The sequence below is a fragment of the Brassica oleracea genome, chromosome C7 (assembly GCF_000695525.1).
Source record: "Brassica oleracea var. oleracea cultivar TO1000 chromosome C7, BOL, whole genome shotgun sequence".
NCBI lineage: Eukaryota > Viridiplantae > Streptophyta > Magnoliopsida > Brassicales > Brassicaceae > Brassica > Brassica oleracea.
The window spans coordinates 10485287-10490930 of NC_027754.1; the positions used below are offsets into that span (position 1 = coordinate 10485287).

The 5644-nt window shown below is 42.6% G+C and overlaps 1 pseudogene; it reads left to right on the forward strand.

Moving 5' to 3' along the window:
- Positions 1–407: 407 nt before the first annotated feature.
- Positions 408–5644, forward strand: part of LOC106302552 — a 7278-nt pseudogene continuing 2041 nt past the window's right edge.

The following is a 5644-nucleotide window of genomic DNA, read 5'->3' on the forward strand; positions in this document are numbered from 1 at the left end:
ATAAAGACTTCTTCTTCTACCTTTCTTGAATCCGGGCCCATCATTACCATCCACTATTTTTTTAAAAAAAGAGATCTACGAATTAAAAAAAAAAGGTTTCAAGTTTGATTTGTGGATTGGTGGTGGAAGAGGAAACCTGCTGGCTGAGGAGAAATCCAGCTTTTGAGATGGTTAAAGCAGATTTCAAACCGAAAATCTCTTATCTTTCTCTCTTAAGAAATTCCCTTGTGTTTGCTTGAAAATTGTCCATTGGGATTCTTTGATTTGTTTTTCTTAGAACCTTGAGTGGAAACTTGTTTGTGTGATCACTACAAATTCTAAGAGAAACACGTGTGTGGGAGAGGATCAAACAATTGAGAGTGTGAGGTTATTATCTAACCTTTTGCGTTTAAGCTTTTCATGAAACCATGAGTAGTAAAGATGAAAGAAACCGACCCGAAAATTATGTTGCTGGCTTGTCTAACTTGCAGATGCGTGCTTTGAATGATTCTATTACTAACCTCAAGAACATAGGTCTTGAACATATCCATCAAAGGCTTGACGAGATCCAAACCAGCCAACAGACGTGTCCTCGACCCGGAGCAAGGAGAGATCGCCCAAGGGGGCCCAACCGGTCCGATGATGAGGTCCAAGAGGAGGACTTCGAGGAAGATGTCCGATCCACCAACAGACCAAGAAGAGGTCATAGAAACCGAGAGCAAGGTGATATCAATCCATTTGCTAGAACTAATTGTGTTAATGATAGCTTAGGAGGATTGAAGCTGAAAATTCCAACTTTTGATGGCAAAAATGATCCAAATGCTTTTCTTGAATGGGAAAGAAAAGCTTGTTTTTGATTGTCAAAACTTCTCTGATTTTAAGAAAGTTAAGTTGGCCGCAACTGAATTTATTGGCTATGCTATTAATTGGTATGATCAAGTTGTGACCCACAAGAGGAGAACAGTTGAGCGGCCGGTCGAAACATGGGACGAGCCTACCATGCTGATGAGGAGACGATTTGTGCTTGCTCACTATCACCGTGATCTCCACCAGAGGCTGAGACGTTTGCTTCAAGGCACCAAGTCTGTGGAAGACTATCACCAAGAGATGGATATCTTGATGATCAAGGCCGATGTGGACGAGCCAATGGACGCCACTATGGCATGATTTCTTTCAGGTCTCAACCATGACATCCAAGATCGTATGGAGCTTCAAGAGTATGGTAGTGTTGAGCAGATGTTACACAAGGCCATTTTGATCGAACAGCAAGTCAAAAGGAGGAGTTACTCAAAACCAGCCATTGCTTCAAAACCGACCTATGCTCCTAAACCTAGTTATCAAGACAAAGGTAAGTCTTCTACAACAACACATAATTCTTTTAAGACTGATGTTCCTGCTCGTGTTGACAAAGGAAAAGCAGTAGAGACTTCTCGACGTGAAAGAGACATCAGGTGCTTCAAGTGTCAGGGTCTAGGACACTATGCCAAGAATTGCCCAAACCAACGAGTGATGATTCTCATGGAGAATGGTGAAGTTAAATCCGAGGATGAGCAGGAGGACAAGGAGGATCTTGGTCGGATTTATAATGAGGAAGAAGAGTCTTTTGGTTATCCACACCACGGACCCCTAATTATTGCTAGGAAGGGCATGGACGAGCCCATCTTCGATGAAACGGACGACCGCCTGGTCGATGATATTGGTCCGACCTTTGAGGCTGATTCCGGTCCGATCTTTGATGAAGAGGATAGCTTCGACTGCCCAGCTCATGGTCCTCTACTTGTCACGAGGAGATCTTTGAGTGTTCAACCCAAAACCAATGAAAACGAACAAAGGGAGAATCTCTTTCATTCTCGTTGCTTAGTTTCTGAAAAAGTATGTTCTTTGATTATTGATGGTGGGAGTTGTACTAATGTTGCTAGTGACACTCTTGTCAGGAAATTGGGACTTGCTACTCGGCCACTCTCTCGTCCTTTCAGGTTGGAATGGCTAAACGAGGCTGGAGAACAATATGTGAAGGAACAGGTTACCGTCCCCCTTACCATTGGCCGATATGAGGACGGGCTCTTTTTCAACGTTCTTCCCATGGACGCGTGCCACATTCTCTTAGGCCAGCAATGGTAATTTTATAAGAGGGCCGTGCATGATGGTTTTACAAACCGACACTCCTTTGATCATAAAGGAAAGAAGATCATGTTGGTACCTTTGACACCTTTGGAGGTTCATCAAGATCAGATCCAACTTAAGAAGAACCGAGACCAAGAGCCTAAACCGGACGGACATGAATCATCCCACCGAAAATCTAATTTCTACATCAAGCCAAGTCAGGTCAAGAAATCTCTTTACTCTCAAAAGCCATTTCTTTTACTTGTGTACAAAGATTCTCTTATGGCTTCTTCTTCTGACCTTGCACCGGAGATTCCTAGTGAACTTTTAGATGTTTTGCAGGATTTTTCTGATGTTTTTCCAGATGAAAATCCTAAGGTATTGCCACTAATACGAGGCATTGAACATCTGATAGATTTTGTTCCAGGAGCGTCTCTACCAAACCAACCAGCCTATCGTACCAATCCGGTCGAGACCAAGGAACTTCAGAAACAAATTGGTGACCTTCTTGAGAAAGGATACATCTGGGAGAGCCTCAGTCCTTGTGCCATGCCAGTTCTCCTTGTACCCAAAAAGGATGGTTCTTGGCGCATGTGTGTGGACTACCGTGCCATCAACAACATCACGGTGAAGTATAGGCATCCAATTCCTAGGCTAGATGACATGCTTGAAGAGTTGCATGGTTCATGTGTTTTCTCTAAAATTGATTTGGAAAGTGGCTATCACCAGATTAGGATGAAAGAAGGTGATGAATGGAAAACTGCATTTAAAACCAAACTAGAATTGTATGAATGGCTTGTGATGCCATTTGGGCTTACTAATGCACCTAGTACTTTCATGCGTCTGATGAATCATATCTTGAGATCCTTCATTGGTTATTTTTTTTGTAGTTTACTTTGATGACATCCTCATTTATAGTAAGAACCTTGATGATCATAGGAAGCGCTTGAAATATGTTCTTGAAATTCTTAGGAAAGAAAGGCTTTTTGCAAATTTTGGTAAATGCTCTTTTGGAACAGATAAAGTGGTGTTCTTAGGTTTCGTTGTTGGTGCTGATGGACTTAGAGTGGACGAGGAGAAGATCAAGGCCATCCGTGATTGGCCTCGTCCAACGACCGTGGGCGAAGTAAGGAGTTTCCATGGTCTTCCTGGCTTCTATAGGCGGTTTGTTCCAAACTTCAGTACCATTGCAGCCCCATTGACTGAAGTGATCAAAAAACATGTTGGATTCAAATGGGAACAAGCTCAAGAAGAGGCATTTCAAATTCTAAAAGGGAAGTTGACTTAAGCTCCATTACTTGTACTTCTTGATTTTTCTAAGACTTTTGAGATTGAATGTGATGCTTCCGGAGTGGGTATTGGTGTTGTCTTGATACAGGATAGGAAACTCATTGCTTGCTTCAGTGAGAAGCTTGGAGGTGCCACACTCAACTCCCCTACTTACGATCAGGAGCTGTATGCTTTGGTGAGAGCTCTACAAACGTGGTAACACTACCTTTGGCCTAAGGAGTTTGTGATCCACACGGATCATCAGTCTTTGAAACACCTTAAGGGCCAGGAGAAGTTGAACAAGAGACATGCGCGTTGGGTCGAGTTCATTGAGACCTTTCCATATGTGATCAAGTACAAACAAGGTAAGGAAAACATGGTGGCTGATGCCTTGTCTCGAAGGTATGTTTTTCTTTCAGATTTTGAAACCAAGTTGCTTGGTTTTTAATTCATCAAGGATTTGTATGCAACTGATCAGGATTTTAAAGAAGTTTTCAGAAAGTGTTCCAAAATGGCTTATGGGAAGTATTATCAAATGTTTGGATTTTTATTCTTTGATAACCGTTTGTGTGTGCCCCAATGTTCTTTTAGGGAGTTGTTTCTCAGGGAAGCTCATGGCGGAGGTCTTATGGGACACTTTGGAGTTAAGAAAACATACAAGGCGGTTTATGATCACTTCTACTGGCCGAGTTTGATGAAAGACGTAGAGAGGATCTGTGGCCGATGTATGATTTGCAAGAAATCTAAGACTAAAGCATCAAATCACGGTTTGTACTCAGTTCTACCCATTCCCACTCATCCTTGGGTAGACATTTCTATGGATTTTGTGCTTGGTTTGCCTAGATCTAAGGCTGGATGAGATTCCATCTTTGTGGTTGTTGGTAGATTTTCGAAAATGGCTCATTTCATTCCATGTCATAAGACTGATGATGCTGTGCAAGTTGCTGAATTATTCTTTAGAGAAGTTGTTAGGTTGCACAGAATGCCTAAGACCATTGTTTCTGATCGTGATGCTAAGTTCCTTAGCTATTTCTAGAAAACTTTGTGGTCTAAGTTAGGAACGAGATAGATGTTCTCTACAACTTGTCACCCACATACTGATGGTCAAACTGAAGTTGTGAATCGAACTTTATCCACACTTCTTAGGTCATTGGTTAGAAAGAACCTTAGACTTTGGGAAGAATGCTTGCCTCACGTTGAATTTGCTTATAATCATGCTATGCATTCTGCTACCAATTTCTCACCATTTGAAGTTGTCTATGGTTTTAATCCTTTATCTCCACTTGATCCTTTTCCTTTCCCTTTGAGTGAAAGAGTTAATACAGATGGCAAGAGAAAGGCGGACACTATCAAGAAGCTACATGAGCAAGTTTGTGCCAATATTGAAACCAAAACCGAGGGTTACAAAAGATTTGCCAACAAGAAAAGAAAGGATGTTGTTTTCAAGGAGGGTGATCTTGTTTGGGTTCACTTAAGGAAGGAACAATTTCCTAAAGAAAGAAAGTCCAAACTCATGCCTCGGGTCGATGGACCATTTCAGATCTTTAGGAAGATCAATGACAATGCTTATCAGCCTGATTTGCAAGGTAAGTATGGCATTTCTTCAAGCTTTAATGTTTCTGATCTTTCTCCTTTTCTTGTAGATGATCCGGATTTGTGGACAAATCCTTTTGAAGAGGCAGGGAATGATGTGCCTCAGCCCGTGGATCAGTCCGTGGAACCAGACCAGCATGAGGATCAGGATGTCCCGAACTTTTCAACTGAGGTTCACTCTTCCAACCGTACCGGAAAGAATGACCGAGCCGTGTACCGGATAGACCCGCGTACGTCCGGAATGGAGCTTCGGCTGGATCCTCGACCAGATGACCAAACTGACCGAACTGACCGAACTGGAGTTCGTCTTGTCCGACCTTCTCGACAATCTGATATCTTGCATATTTGCATTGTTTTAGTCATTCATTCTTGCACATTTTGATCATCTAGATTAAATCTAGGCATCCTTTAGGTTTATATTGCATACATAAGTCTTTATTAGGTGTTGGAGCATCCCTTAGAGTTTTTGGAGGTATTTGGAGACATTTGGGCTCTTAAGGAGTAGAAAATGATCATCTTGGCGAGTAGAGGAGCTGGAGCGACCTACTGGAGCGAGGTGATGCACCCGCTATGGACGAGTGAAGTGTAGAGCTACCCGGTGGAGTGAGGTATGACACCCGCTCTGTACCAGAGCGACCTCTCGCAGCGAGGTAGCGTACCCGCTCTGGGCCCAACATCCCGTCGACAACTTTCGAGAACC